Below are 16,487 nucleotides of genomic sequence, written 5' to 3'. Positions count from 1 at the left end.
GGGGCATTGAGCTTCCACAGGACCAAAGACCTCTCCTCCCATTGATGTCAGAGAAAGCAGTCCTCTGCTACATATACAGCTGGAGCCATGGGTCCCTCCATGTGTACACTTTGTTGGTGATTTAGTTCCTGGGAACTTTAGAGGGGGGCTGGTTGATTGATATTGTTGTTCTTCCTATGGGGTTGCAATCCCCTTCAGTGCCTTCAGACTTTCCCCTGACTCCTCCTTTGGGGTGGCTGTGCTCAATCCTATGGTTGGCTGCTAGCATCCACATCTGTATTGATTAGTCTCTGACAGAGTACTTTTTGACATCATCAATATTTTCTGGGTTTAGTGTCTGCAGATGGGATCAACCCCTAGGTAGGATCCCTCTGGGTGATCTTTCCTTCAGTGTCTGCTCCACTCTTTGCCATGCATTTTTTTTAGTCAAGAGCCATTCTGGGTTCATATTTTTGAGATGGATGAGTTGACCCAACCCTCAACCATAGGCTGTGTCTTACCTCTGAATATGGTTTCTATAGGTTCTCTCTCCCCTTTGTTGGGTATTTCAGCTAATGATATCCCCGTTGTGTGCTTGGAGCCTCCTAAATTTCTGGCATCTGGGACTTTCTAGTGGCTTCCCCACTTTTTTCCAGTGCCACATACTTCCTTTCAATTTCCTGACCCTCTGTACTTCTCCCTCTTCTCTTCCCATACCTGATCCTGCCACCCTTTTCCCTCCCCCTCCTCTGTCCCTTGAAGATACCTCCCTCTCTCAACAACCCTTGATTATGTTGTTCCCCCTTTTATGTAGGACTGAAGCATCTGCACATTGGTCTTCCATCTTCTTGAGCTTCTTATGGTCAGTGAATTGTATCCTGGGCACTCTGAGTTTTTTTCCTAATATACACTGATCAGTGAGTACATACCATGTGCGTTCTTTTGTGAATAGGTTACCTCAATCAGGATGACATTTTCTATGTCCATCCATTTGCCTGCAAATTTCAAGCCATTGTCTTTAATAGCTGAGTCGTTCTCCGCTGCATAAATGTCCACATTTTCTGTACCCAGTCTTTTGTTGAGGAACATCTGGATTGTTTCTAGATTCTGGCTATTATAACTATGGCTTCTATGAACATAGTAGAGCATGTGTCCTTGTTATATGTTTGCATATCTTTTCAGTATATGCCCAGGAGTGGTATAGCTGGGTTCTTAGGTAATATTATGTCCAATTTTCTGAGAAACCACCAGATTGATATCGAGAGTAGTTGTACCAGCTTCTAATGCCATCAGCAGTAGACAAGTGTTCCTCTTTCATCACATCGTTGCCAGCATCTGCTGTCAACTGAGATTTTGATCTTAGCATGTTGTGTGAGGGAGAATCCCATGTTTGTTTTGATTTGCATTTCCTTGATGACTAAGGATGTAGAACATTTCTTTAGGTGCTTCTCGGCCATTTGACCTTCCTCAGTTGAGAATTCTTTGTTTAGCCCTGGGCCCCATTTTAATAGGTTTGTGTGGTTCTCTGGAATCTAACTTCTTGTGTTCTTTGTATATATTGTATATTAGCCCTCTGTCAGATTCAGGGTTGGTAAAGATCTTTTCCCAATCTGTGGGTTGCCATTTTGTCCTGATGGCAGTGTCCTTTCAATTTTTATGAGATCCCATTTGTCTATAGTTGATCTTATATCCTGAGCCATTGTTGTTCTGTTCAGGAAATTTCTCCCTGTGCTGATGTGTTCAAGGCCACTTTCTCTTCTATTAGATTCAGTTTATCTAGTTTTATGTGGAGGTCCTTGATCCACTTGGAACATGCACTTTATACAAGAGATTTAAAAAAAATTGGACCAGTTTGCATTCTTGTACATGCTGACTGATACTGGAGCCAGAACCATATGTTGAATATGCTGTTTTTTTTCCACTGGATGGTTTTGGCTACTGTGTCAAAGATCAGGTGACCATAGATGTGTGGATTTAATTCTGGGTCTTCAATTCTATTCCACTGATCTACCTGTCAATCTCTGTACCAATACCATGTGCTTTTTATTATGATTGCTCCATAATCCAGCTTGAGGTCAGATATGGTGTTTCTCCCAGAAGTTCTCTTATTGTTGAGAATAGTTTTCAATGACCTTGGTGGGTTTTTATTATTATTCCAGAAGAATTTGAGAATTGTTCTTTCTATCTCTGTGAAGAATTGAGTTGGAATATTGATGGGGATTGCATTTAATCTGCATCACTGGGAGATCCTAAAGACAGAACCACCAAACAGGGAGTATATAAGGACAGATCTGAAGCCTATGACACATATATAACAGAAGACTCCCTAGTCTGGCCTAAATAGGAGAGGATGCATCTAATCCTGTAGAGACTTGCATCCTCAGGGTAGGGAGATGGCTGTTCTAGCCGGAAAAGTGGAGCACATTCTCTCAGGCAAGCAGGAGGTGGAATGGGTTGAAAAACTGTGGGAATGGGGACGAGAAGGGGCGTCTTCTGGAATGTAAATAAACACAAGAATTAAATGAAAAAAAAAATCAAAGTGTTAACCTTCAAATATTTGAATATTGTCCATTTGTCTCTTTCTTCTAGAATGATAGTATAGTATTCTCTTGAGAAGTTTCATGCAACTTCTAGGAATTGGGCATTTATCTCTGGGCTTAGACAAGGAAGTAGTCTCAGATAAGAATATAAAAAACAGTGAACATGGGCTTTTTTTTTCTACTTTGCTTAATTACTGTGAGATGGTGGGCTATGGGAGGCAACTGGGTACCTGGTCAACCATAAAGCCTGGTGACCATTAGGGAAAGTAGGTGTTTGGTCATGCATCTGGGCCCCTGGCTCCTTACACAAAGCTACAGCCACTCATAGTCCCCCACAGAGAGGTCAGTAGCCATTGGTCATATAGGAGCAACAGTCCAAGCCCTCCACATGTAGATAAGGTATTCCCAAGCTCTTAGAACAAGCTAATAGGAAGTACCTGCTGCCAGACCCTGACCTACCCCAAAACTGTATATAAGAATCCAATCCAGAAGGAATAAAGGTGTGTAAGAATTACTCTTTTGTCTGTGACCTTCTGTCATAAGAGCTGTAACAGTACCACTTAGAAAGATATCTGCACTCCCAAAATGCCATCAGGAGCTTCCCTGCACATAGTAGGCATATCACAGGTTCAGCCTGGCCCAACTCAGTGCAGAGCTAAGGGTACAATGTCTTGGAGCAACTGAGGCAGCTACATCAGAGATGGAGGTGGAGGCAGCTGGAGCAGCTAAGCAGTGGAGACAACAGAGGTGATTCCCCCTCCTTGCTCACACTCTCTCCCCTTTGCCAGAACCTTCACACCTGTCCTGGCCAGAGATCTCTGTGGAAAGCTTACAACACACAGGCCCACAAATTACTACTTTATGTGGTCCCTTTGCTTACTTCTCTGCTTGATTTCTTTCTTGTGTTATCTTCTAGTTTACTATTTTGCTTGATTACTGTCTGATCTAAGAACTGACCATGTGTTTTGAATACACTTGAAATGATATAAAAGGAGGCTGGAGCAAATTAAAGCTGCTTCATCCTCAGTACACACTGGAGTTGTGTTGTAATTTGGTCTGTTTTTCTTTTTCACTCTTCCCTACCTGGATTAGTCAGATTGCACCCACAATGAGGCTCAAGTAAGGAGGCTATAGTGAGGGACACCACTGAGAGTGGAGCACTCACAAAGGAAATGAAAGGGGAAGGAAAATAACAGGTTTTGTAAAAAGAGACAAGGTAATGGTAGAATGTAAATAAAAAATAAAGGAAACTAAAGTAGATTTGAAATAACAATGTAGAAAGACAAGGTAATGGGAGAATGCATTTTGCCTATGTGTTTAGAGTTATGATAGATTATAGAGTAGCAAAGATAATTCCCATAGATGCTGTTAGACTTTGGATCCTGATTAGAGATAGTTTACATGAGAGAGAGAATTGGTTTAAGAAAAGCAGTTGCTCTGTCTGGGACACTTTGGAGAAAAAGAAAGAACATGAACATAGGCTGTTACAGAGCTCTCTTAGACAGCAGGAGGTCAGAGACATCCAGCTCCCTCTCTGGCTTCTACTGGGGAAAATGCTTAGTTCTGGTTCTGGGTTCCTTAGGTAGAATATCTGGGTCCCTTGGCCCATCTAGTTCTTTGCCTTCCCTTTCTATTGTCCTTGGTGTACCAATTTGTCCATGTCTGTCAGTTTATGTCTGTGTTTTTGTTTTTTTGCATGATTGTTGCTCTATATTTCATGTTCAAAAGAAAAATGGTTAAATCTTTATCTGCTGACTGTCCACTACTTGATTTAGTTTTAACTCATTTCAAAGGAAAATAAAGTCTCAATTTGCACAACAAAAACTGTTAAGTTGCCTTGCTCTTGTAGCTAGAATCCTAGCAGAGCTGGAGAAGCTCTGCCAGGAGCTGATTATCTGTACAAGCTGCTCTTATAGGGACCAGCACTTCTCACTTCTATGGTAAAGATGCTCATGGTTGTTTCTCCTGGAAAATCTCTGTGACTGTGATTATTGGGTTCAGCAGGTGAAAAGGTGCTCCTTCCTTGAAATACAGCTAGAAAAAGTAAAAAAAAAAAAAAATCTAGTATGTTCTGCATATCTTGGTTATATATTGTTGCTTTATAAGTTATTGGGTGTGATTAAAAATTTATAACAATGGTGACAAAAAGTTGGGGTAATACTGGTAACTCAGAGTTCGAGTAATTCTAGACAACAATACATGGTATGAGCCAACCAGGGGAAACAAGTCTTTAAAGTTACCTCTAAATTGGGATAATTTTTTCCCTAGAAACCAGCCTTATAGGGGATAGGATTTTAAACAATGTTTTTTTTTAATGAGATATTATAAGCTGCACCATCAAGCATTACTGGCAGCCAAATTTTGTGACATGAAAGTAATGTACTTGGTATTGATTTTAGAAAAATTTGTTTTGCTTTCCAAAATTCACAGATATTTGGCCTATTGCATGTGCAAACTTTCCAAGAAAAATTGATAATTGTTATATGAAAGACAAGTTGTTACAATTTCCCTCTCTAGAGAATGTGCAGGTCAAATTGTAACTTTTACTGAATGCCCTTAATATTTTCCTACATCACATAATAGTGTTAATCCTTGAGGACTCATACTTAATCAATTTTGGCAAATGTATGTTACTCATATTTTAGATTTTGGAAAAGTAAAATAGGCACATGTGACTACTAATACCTTCTCAGGATTTCTTTTTGCAACTGCTCTAACAGGAAAGGCAACTAAAAATATAATTGCTCAGTGCCTGCTTTGTTTTTCTATACTGGGTATTTCAAATCAGATTAAAAGAGATAATGGAACTGGTTGTTGTAGTCAAGCATTTCAGATGTTTTGTTGACACTTTAATATTACCCATATTACTGGGAGGTTTTTTTTTTTTTACATATATATAATCCTCAGGGACAAGGTATTGTGAGATGAGCCCATGGAACTTTAATACAATATCTTCATAAAATAAAAAGGAGGAATTATGTGCTCATACACCACAAATTTATTTAAATCTTTAAAAATTTGTATGCCAAGTAATTCTCTGCTATCTATAGCAGATATATATATATCTGCTATATATATATATATATATATATATATATATATATAACTAAATATATAGATATGGATATAGATATGGATATGGATATAGATATAGTTACATCTATAACTTGACATTTGTATGCCTAGGTGAAATGGGAGGATCCGCCTAATGGCATAAGGCATGATCCCAATCAGGTATTAATATGGGGAAGAGGGCATATTTGTGTTTTTTTTTCCCTACAGGATGCTGAAGAAGCATGGTAGCTGCCAGAGTGTTCAGTGAGCTATGTTGATGGTGGGAGAAAGAATGGTGCTGATTGTGATCTTGCTGAGTGCTGTGACAATGGTGACTGGAAAGCTGCATTGGACCTACCATTGATACATCCAGCAGTGTGGTTCAGACTGAAGATGCTCTTTATCTCTTGCACAAAGGAGCTAACTTATAAGACCATGAGTTTCAATGCATTTGGTGAAGGGATTTCTATTTGCTTTGCGAAGAATAGTAGAGATATATTTCTGTGTTTCCTTAAAATTGGAATTTTTTATTAATTGGTCATGTTAAAATTACTTTTGTTTCTTCTACAGTATTTAATGTAAGTTGCATTGGTTGTATACTTTCTAATTGTGTTAGTGTACTGAAATCTCGCATGTCTGTTATAGTGGTCTATCAGTCAGTTTTATTGCTGGTGAGTATTACAGGACCTTGGCAATCTGAAAAAGATTTGCAAATAATGGAAGAAGTGAGTCAGACGTTAAGCAGAAGCAAGAGAGTAGTAGGCTTGATTATTGCTGGTATAGCAGCTTTGATTATATTAATAGCTAGTATATCTGCTTCTGTAACTGCTTTGACACAAGAAATTAAGACAGCTACTTTTGTTAATCATTTAGCAAAAAATGTTATGAAGGCTCTGAGTAATAAAGAAGATTCGAATAGACATCAAGAACAACAAATTGACATCCTTGTTGATACTATTCAAACTATTGGAGAGGAAGGTCAATTCTAAGAAGTCATCTTGAGTGCCATCTAAATATCAATGGAAAATTTAAAGAGACTTGCACAGTATTTGGCATAATTCTAACACCTCTATGGGTATTCTAACTTTGTGTAAGGAGATCATGAATTTAAGGAATTCAGAGTTCAAAGTAAACTCAGCTCAGGAATGCATGGCGTTCCTTTAATTTGGTCATCTTGATTCATGGCTTAAGGTCAGTATTTCCAACTTGGTCCATATCAAGAATGGCTTATATAGCTTGATCATATTAGCCTTTCTTATCCTGGAAGTACTTTTAGTCTGCCACATTATAATAAAGCTTGCCTGTTACATCAACATCAAGATTTTGGCTGCCAAAATACATGGCTTGAAACTAAAAGTAGATCCCCAGACAGAGTTATTAATCTAACAGGCTGGCATCCAAAGACAAGTAATTTTCTGTGCAGTGTCTTACCATCCTAAGACAGAATTACATTGTTTTTGAAAATGTATATTCCAAGAGAGGAAAGGAAAGCATTCTTGTCAGAATCACCTAAGAGACAGGTGCAGTCTTGTTTATGAAATAAAAAAGGGGAGGTTGCTGAAAGATTTTGGTGCAACTTCTAGGACTTAGCATTTATCACTGGGCTCAGACAAGGAAGTAGGCTCACATAAGAATATCTGAAACAGTGTTTTGTTTACTACTTTGCTTAATTACTATCTTATGAGATCTCTTTGCTTACTATTTAACAATTACCTTGTATGATCTTTTTGCTTATTTCACTACTTGATTACTTTCTTGTGTGAATTTCTTGTTTACTATTTTGCTTGATTACTGTCTTTGATCTAAGAACTTACCACGTGTTTTGGTTATACCTAGAATGATATAAAATCAGGCTGGAGAGACCTAAAGCTGCTTCAGCCTCAGTACAGGCTAGAGTCATGTAATTTTGTCTGCTTTTGTTTTTCAATCCTCACTCCCTCAGTTGAGACCCTGTTGACTAACCAAGCTAGCTTGGTCAGTATGCATAGATCTCCACAGTAAAACAAAACAAAACAAAACAACAAAAAACAAAAAAACCCAACAACAACAAAAAACAAAACAAAACAAAGAAACCAAACAGCTAACTCAGACACTCTAAGCACTCACATATAAATATATTTTTTTCTGTAATTGTCTTAATTTTTATGTAGTCTGGGGTAAAGTGTGGTTTATTTTAGATGTCACTTTTTAAATTGGATATTTCATTTACTTACATTTCAGATCTCATCATCTTTCCCCATTTCCCCTCCCTAAACCCCTCTATCCCTTTCCCCCTTCACCTTTTTAACTTTATGCCACTTTAATTATATGCAAGTATTAAGGTCAGTTCTAGGTTGAGGAACTAGCAATACAATACATGCAAATAGTCAAAGAACAAGCAAGACAATAAACACAAATAGTCAAAAAACAAGAACAGCAATAAACAAAATTTCATGAGTACTCCCATGATCACGGTTTCTAAGGGTTTATCAGGATGACCAAAATATCTGAGCCAATTCCCTGTCCTAGCCCAAAGTCATTTTCATATCTGAAGCCTACTTCCTTGTTCTAGCCTAAGATTTAGATTCCTGCCTTAAATTACTTCTTTATTCTAGCCTAAGGTTTAGATTCGTGTCTGAAATTACTTCCTTGTTCTAATGTCAGATTCCTGCCTGTAGCCCTTTTCCTTGTCCTTGGCCAGTGTCAGATTGCTGCCAAGCAGCCCCAAAAGCTCTACACATACCTCTTTTTTATTTCATAAACAAGACTAATCCTCTCTTAGGTCATCCTGACAAGAATGCCTTCTTTACCCATTGTGGAATATGCATTATCAAAAGCAATGCACTTATGTCTTAGGTTGGTAAGACTCTGTGCAGAATCTTACCCAACCTTGGCTGGCCAGCCTGTTAATTTAATAACTCTGTCTGGGGGTCCATTTGCTGTTTCAAGCAATGTACATTGGTTGCCAACATGTTGATGTTGTTAAAGACAATCTGTAACACAATGGGCAGGAATAAAAGTATTCTCAGGAGGAAAAGGGCTAGCATGATCAAGCTATAATACGCCATTCTTAAAGCTTGATCAAATTGAAATACTAAACTCAGGCCACGTGTAATTTTATCAGCAGTATCTGCTGCATCAATGCTCAGCAGAGCAGCATTCTTTAAATTTATAAGTTTACTATGCAAAGTTAAAACATCCAGAGAGGTGTTAGAATTTTGCCAAATATATTGCAAGTGTCATTAAACTCTTTCCTAATTATAATGACTACCACTGTAAATTGTAGAACTAACATGAATCCAATGGTATTTGACATGATACTCGAGATGGCACCTTACTCTTAAATTCTGAACCGCCTTCCAATAATTTGAATAGGATAAAGTTCATCAACCAGTTGTTTCAAATGCATGTCTAAATCCTCTTGTATATTCAACACATTAGTAATATTTTTTTGCTAAATGATTAACATAAGTATCTGTCTTAACTTCTTGTGTCAAAGCAATTGCAGAAGCAGTGATGATACCAATTAATGTAATTAAAGCTGTTATACCAGCAGTAATCACGCCCACTGCCCTCTTGCTTCTTCTTAAAGCCAGACTCACTTCTTACACTACTTGCAAGCTTTTTTCAGAGACCAAGGTTCTGTGATACTCAGGGCAATGAACAAAAGCTGGTTGATAGAACTTTATAACTGACATGCCAGGTTTCAACACTCTAACACAATTAGAAAGTATACAATCCATGCAGCTTACATTAAATACTCTAGAAGAAACAAAAGTAATTTTAACTTGACAATTAAAAGAGCCTTAACAAATGTACTAACACTTGTTTGAAGTCCAGATCCTGTCCCAACTTTATCTCTTGATAACATAACATCATAGAGAACTGCAGCTAATTTCCAAATACGTCTCTGAAAATGTCCAGAACCAGACTTCCAAATGAAGACTATTATTTCCAATATTGGGATTGATTTTTAGACCAGTCCATAATTACGTCCAAATAACTGGTCACATTTAAGAAAAATACAAGAATCATTTTAACTTCTCTTTTTGATTCTCTGTTCCACAAGGTCTAAAAACTTGAGGCAAGGCAGCTTGTCCCATCAGGGGTATAGGTAAGTAAAGGTAGGTCAGGAACATATGTCCAGTACAGCTTCCCAGTCACCATTCTCAGGGAACTCAGCAAGCTCACAGGTCAGCATCATTCTTTGTTTCAGCATCAGCATGTCTCACCAATCACTCTGGCAGCCACAACTGTCCTTCAGCATCCTGCAGAAAAAACACAAACATGCCCTCTTCCCCATAATAAATATCTGATTGGATCATGCCATATGCCTGTAAGTGGATCCTTCCTGTTCACCTTTGTATAAGTATGCCTAGATGTAGAATGCCATAGACACTCAGCAGCAAGTTCCTTGGCATCTATTTAAAAAAAAAAAAAATTTTAAAAGAACATGATTTAAATAAATGTGTGGTATAAGGGGATATACCTCTCCCTTTTTTATTTTATGAAGATACTGTTTTAAAGTTTCATGAGCCCCTTCCACAGTCTTTTGTCCTTGACAATTATAAGGAATCTCTGTAATATGGGTAATATTAAATTGCTGCCAAAAAGTCTCAAATATTTGACTGTGCTAGCCAGTTCTATTATTCGTTTTTGTTTGTTTGTTTTTTGTTTTATTATTGGTTACTTTATTTATCTACATTTTAGATGTTACTCCTATCTCCTCCCAGAAACCACTTATCCCATCCTCCCTCCTCCTATTTTTATGAGGGTGTGCCCCCAAACATCCACCCACTCTGACCTTCCTACCCTATAATTCCCTCACACTAGATATCCAACCTTCATGGGACCAAGGACCGCCTCTCCCACTGATGTCTGAAAAGGCCATCCTCAACTACATATACAGCTGGAGACACGGGTCCCTCCATATGTGTTTCCAGGCTAGCTTTTTAGACACTGGGAGCTCTGGTTGGTTGGTATTGTCACTTTCTCCATGGGGCCGCAAGCCCCTTCAACTCCTTCAGTCTTCTCTTTAACTCATCGATTGGGGACTTCATGATCAGTTCAAAGGTTAGCTGTGAGCATCCTCCTCTTTATATGTCAGATTCTGGAAGAACCTCTCAGGAGACAGGTATGTCAGGCTCCTGTCAGCATGAATTTCTGGACATTCACAACAGTGATTGGATATGGTGATTGCATCTGGAAGGGATCCCTAGGTGTGGCAGTCACTAGACAATCCCTCCTCCAGTCTGTACTTCAAAGATGGTCACTAAATTTGCTCCTGTGAGTATATTGTTACTCCTTCTAAGAAGGATTGAAGCACCCACACTTTGGTCTTTCTTCTTAGGCTCCATGTGGTCTGTGAGTTATTTCTTGGGTTTTGTGAGATTTTGAGCTAATATCCAATTATCAATAAGTGCATACCATGCTTGTTCTTTTATGATTGGGTTACCTCACTCAAGATGGTATTTTCTAGTTCCATCTATTTGCCTTAGAATTTTATGAATTCTTTATTTTTAATAGCTGAGTAGTACTCCATTGTGTAAATGTACCACATTTTCTGTATCCATATTTTTTCCAGCTTCTGGTTATTACAAATAAGGCTGCTGTGAACATAGTGAAGCTTGTTTCCTTGTTACATGTTGGAACATCTTTTGGGTATATACCCAGGAGTGGTATTCATAGATCTTCAGGTAATACTATGTCCAATTTTCTGATGAACTGCCAGACTGAACTCCAGAGTGGTTGTACCAGCTTACAATCCAACAAACAATGAAAGTATGTTCCTCTTTCTCTACATCCTCGACAGCATCTGCTGTCATCTGAGTTTTTAGCCTTAGCCATTCTGACTGGTGTGAGGTGGAATCTCAAGGTTGTTTTGATTTGCATTTCCCTGATGACTAAAGCTGTTGAACATTTCTTTGGGTACTTCTCGACCATTCAATATTCCTCAGTTGAAAATTCCTTTGTTTAGCTCTGTACCCCATTTTTAATAAGGTTATTTGATTGTCTGGAGTCTAATCTCTTGAGTTCTTAGAATATTTTGGATATTAGCCTTCTATCAGATGTCAGAGTATAAAGATCTTTTCCCAATCTGATGGTTGCCATTTTGTCCTGATGACAGTGTCCTTTGCATTACAGAAATTTTGCAATTTTATGAGGTCTCATTTGTCAGTTCTTGATTTTAGAGCATAAGCCATTGGTGTGCTGTTCAAAAACGTTTACCCTGTGCCCATGTGTTTGAGGCTCTTCTCAACTTTCTTTTCTATTAGTTTCAGTATATCTGGTTTCATGTTAAAATACCAAGTAAAAATACTGAGGTATTTTTAACTGGTAGGAATATGTATGCTTCACAAAAATTATATGAAAAAAATCACATGATCAAAATTTAATTCTATAAACAGTACACAAATTTATTCATATTTTAAGGAACTGTCTATGTATGTTCTCAATTAATACCTACAAAAGAATATGTTGACTATTAAAAGGTCGGTGATTGTGACATATTAAACTTAGTGGATTGCATTCTGAAGCTAATTTGGGCCCTTAAGACTGGTTGCCCCAGAGATAAGAGAGTCCACACATAAAAGACTGAGTGACCCTACCCCCACATTATTTCTTATTGGTAAATAAAGATACCAACAGCCAATAGCTGCGCAGAAGAGTGGAGTTGTCATTTCTCAGGCTTGGGATGAGAGAGGACCACAAGAGAGACATTGAGAATCAGCCATGGATTAAGTGAGCAATAAGATAGTGGCTCTGAGGGTTGGCCATTTGGAGTTCAGAGCAGCCCAGATGAAATCGTATGTAACTCAAAGTTTCTATAGGAAAGTAGACTCTAACATCATAAAGGGTAGGCAGGTGCCCAGTCTTGTGTTGTTTAAGGCTTATTGAAACTATAAATGCAGTGCGTGTGTTTCATTTGAGACCTTAAATATGAAGGTGGTGTAGAAACCCCAGGCAGAGATTTAAATAACTTGTACAACAATAAAGCACGGCTGTTTTCTCTGCATGGTTTTATAAAAAAATTGTAGGATTTTAAAATATATACTCCAGTGTCAAATGCTGATAATGAAGAAAGTTCTGCAGTCAGAGAGAGAAGAAATATTTCAGGGACTTTATTCAATAGTTGGCAAAATGAAAATTTGTAGCTGATAAAATAAGTAAGAAACAGGGTTGTATAATATCTTGTAAACTTTTTTTTTTTTTTGCTGTAATCAAATGTGCTGACCAAAAGCATCTCAAGGGAAAACCAAAATACTGTATTTTGAATTATGGTTACAGATCTTAGAATGCATGATGGACAGGAAGGCAAAACAACAGGCAGCCAGAGGAGGAAGCTCACTCATCACATCTCAACCACGTATAGAAAGCAGAGTGAGCAGAAAGTTGGACATAGCTATGAACTATCAAAACTTGCTCCAGTGATGTTCTTCCTCTAGCAATATGTAAGCCCATTAAGATCCATAACGTCAAAGAGCAGTACCAATTTTGGAACAAGTGTTCAATTACTAACGTATCTGAGAATTTTTTTATTCAAATAATAACAGAAAAGACCCTGTTTCTTAATTCTTATTTAATAACATCCCATATGTTGTTAGCATCTAAAATTCTAAGTTCTACCACAGTACCCTAGAAAGCTTGTAGAGTTTCAGTATAAGTTAACTATGATCAAGAATCATGATGTGCATCTGAATTGAAGTACATGAACAAGGACACCTATAAAAGTTTTGACCAAGGTAAACTTATCTTTGATAATGGTTATCAGCAACTCTGCTTGTAATTTTTGTGATGTTCTCATATGCTTTGAAAAATGTTATAAAAGATATGTAACTATTATGACAGTTGTAACTTTCAGCATTGAAATATAGGAAATAGTATCATAGAAGTAAGAGTATGGCAGAATGTTTAAATATGTAAACATATTTAAAATATTTTAATATAAAAATATTTTAGGATAAATTCATATAGTGAAAACTTACTAGACAGGACCAAATAAAAATGTCCGCCATCATCATTCTTTAATTTCAAAACATTCCAGTTTGAAGGTTCTTCCCTGGAAGAGACTTCTTCTCTCTCACTCTCAGCATTCCTTAGGTGCCTATTATAATTTTTTTATACAGTTAAGGCCAGCAGGAGATTGACCTCTTCTCAAATTAGCATGAATATGAGTGTCATCCTTATTCAGATCTTGTTGAGGCACCTGTGCAGCTGATTCTTCATGAGCATAACTTTCCTGATATTTCTGAAAGATGCAAGTTCACAGCAGATAGCTTGGCTCTCTGACTCTTCAAATCTTTTCACCCTGTATTCTATGATCGTTCACAGGTAGTTAGATCAATATTGAAAACAGAATTCAATTATTTTAGGCCTATTGTTTCCATAAAATGTTATCACACTCTATGTATAGATCCACAAGTGGTAAATAGAAAAAATAGTAACTAAGTTTCTCCATCATGGCTGATACATGTTTACTTCAAAGTTTAATAAAAATGTCACTGGTTATGATAACAAATCTCTAGTTACTAATATTAGTTATAGAGCAGAGTGAGTCATGCAACCACGGGGTTGGCCCTACTCCAGAGTGCAGTTGAGATATGTTCAAAACCTACAAATCTCCTCTTAAATCTGGCAGGAATGAGGATCCACCTCTCCCTGTTCTGAGACTGCATGCCAAGGTACAAGTAGCCTACAGGCTAAATTATAAGTTTAAGCAACTGTTATTCCTCTGCATGTAAATGGAGAATTTCTAACATCTTGGTACCAACCAATAATGTACATTCATCCTCAAAACTTCCTACCCACTCCCCAAGGTTTATATAGTCCTTTTACACACCCCCAGAATAAAGCTGTAACACTGAAAAACTGTCTCAGAGTAGGCTTCTTACTCAGACCCCACCACTTGACCCCAGACAGTTAAGACAACTGAGTTCCTGCTAAGCCACCCTGACCAGAAAAGCTTCATTCCTTTCATACCATTCAGTACTCACCTCTGTCTGAATACCCCAAATGCAGAAGTAGAACCAGGTCACACTTAGTGGTCATCTTTATAAGCATATAGTCTACTCTGGTTCTTTTCACTGTACATTTTTTCCTCTTCTCTTGTCAAGTTTTCCTGTTGGATTTGTTTTTATATTGGTAAATTAAGATACTCTCATTATTTCTACCAAAAAATGAAACTAGTCTAAGTCAACACAATAGAAACTAAGGAAAACAAAGAATGACATCAAACAATGTTAGATAACCTAGTAATAATTAACAAGAAATTTTAAGTCAATATTCTCTGATCAATATTCTCACTTGTCAACTTGAAAACATCTGGAATCAACAGAGAATAATTAGATTCCTCAATAAAAAATGTTTTAAAATATGTGAATGGAACATATATGTTAGTATATAAAAATTCATACAAAATATTGCAATAGGAGAAAGAGATGAATTGAATGTCAATGTCACCAAATGTATTCTTTATAAAAAATCTTTTCTGGGAAAAATTATTATGACTGTGGTATTCTAAATGTAAATGTACCAAATATAAATGTACCAATTCCGAAAAACAAACACTAATAAATCTAAAGCAACATATAAAATCCAAAAACTATTATTCTAGTGATTGAAATATCTCACATCAATACACAGGTCATCAAAATATAGAGAAATATAAGAATTTAATGATAATGTACATCAAATATATCTAACAAACTTCCTCAGTTCTTTCTACACAGACATGGTAAAAACACATTTTTTTTCTCAAATAGAATAAATACTCAATCAAATAAGAAATGAACCAGATTAATTTTGGAGAAAATTTAAACAATAAAATTCACCTTAAATTTATATTACACTAAATTGGAAAGAAATGTATATATAATTAGACAAAAATAAAATAAAAACTTTAATCAAGTCCATAACTGTTAATGAGATTAAGCCACTAATTGATGAGTATAGAAAGTCACTAAATTGCTTGAAGAACAACACAGTGCATGCCATTTATATTCTATTACATAATTATAGAAATGTTTAGAATAATTCAAACCTTGGACATTTTATAAAGAACTTAATTTTGGCACCTGACATCACCATGCCACGTTCGGCACTGTCAGTGCCTTCTGAACACACTCATCTACTTACCTTACAGATATTAGTATAGGATACAGTAGTAAGATCCACCTGCTTCTGGCTATCATAACCAAAGCTATCTCCTCTGCTACACCTTTCCCTGTATGAGGTGATGAAGCTCTGAGACTACGAAACCATTCCAGATCCAATCTTGTGTCAAAATGGTAACACTGAAGTCTTAGTACTGATTCGATGATTTGATATCACAGAGGTTGTGTGACTGTGATAGAGACTTGTAATCAACTCCAAGTGGGTGGGGATACACAGTCTATGCAAATTTCTATTGAATGACCTGGCTTAAGAATGAACAAGTGATTTGAGTAGAGTGCAAGAAACTTCCCTATGGAACCAAAGGGGATGATCTGGATGACACCTTCATATAGCATGAAACAGTTAAGTCTTCATATGGGATAAGATAGTCAAGATTTCATATGGCATAGATAAAATAGAAATTCATGCAGCGTAAAATAGGACTTTAGGCTCATATATATACATTATCATATATATATATATATATATATATATATATATGTATATTTATCAGCATATCAGTCACCTTGGCATGATAATTGTGAGGAGCCAGGGTTTTTCTGTGCATAATGGGAAGTATAAAATATCTGAGAACAATAAGAATAAAATTCCTCATCTAGTGAACACACTCTAGTACTAGGGAGACAAACCTGAAGAAAAAGAAGAAGCAGTAAACAAAGATAGGACATATTAACTGCTTACATTATATGTTAATGACAAAATCTCCATAAGACTAAAAACAAAAACTCCATAATTTTTGTAATATATTCAGTGTCTTTATTT

At 36.8% G+C, this 16,487-nt stretch overlaps 1 long non-coding RNA gene across 4 annotated transcripts; it reads right to left on the bottom strand.

Annotated features, from left to right (window-relative positions):
- Positions 1–9,066: 9,066 nt before the first annotated feature.
- LOC143443143 (uncharacterized) lies at positions 9,067–15,954 on the bottom strand. Of its 4 annotated transcripts, none has more exons than XR_013111908.1 (3): positions 15,687–15,954; positions 14,546–14,670; positions 9,067–13,867 (listed from the first exon to the last, which is right to left on the bottom strand). It is a non-coding gene; the product is annotated as an uncharacterized LOC143443143 (long non-coding RNA). The 4 variants fall into 4 exon arrangements; XR_013111906.1 differs by having other exon boundaries at positions 9,067–13,800; positions 15,687–15,900; XR_013111907.1 differs by lacking the exon at positions 15,687–15,954 and having other exon boundaries at positions 14,546–15,107.
- Between the last annotated feature and the right edge of the window lie 533 nt (positions 15,955–16,487).

This window comes from Arvicanthis niloticus, chromosome 7 (genome assembly GCF_011762505.2).
Source record: "Arvicanthis niloticus isolate mArvNil1 chromosome 7, mArvNil1.pat.X, whole genome shotgun sequence".
In the NCBI taxonomy this organism is placed as follows: domain Eukaryota; kingdom Metazoa; phylum Chordata; class Mammalia; order Rodentia; family Muridae; genus Arvicanthis; species Arvicanthis niloticus.
This window is presented reverse-complemented; position numbering and strand designations above follow the sequence as displayed.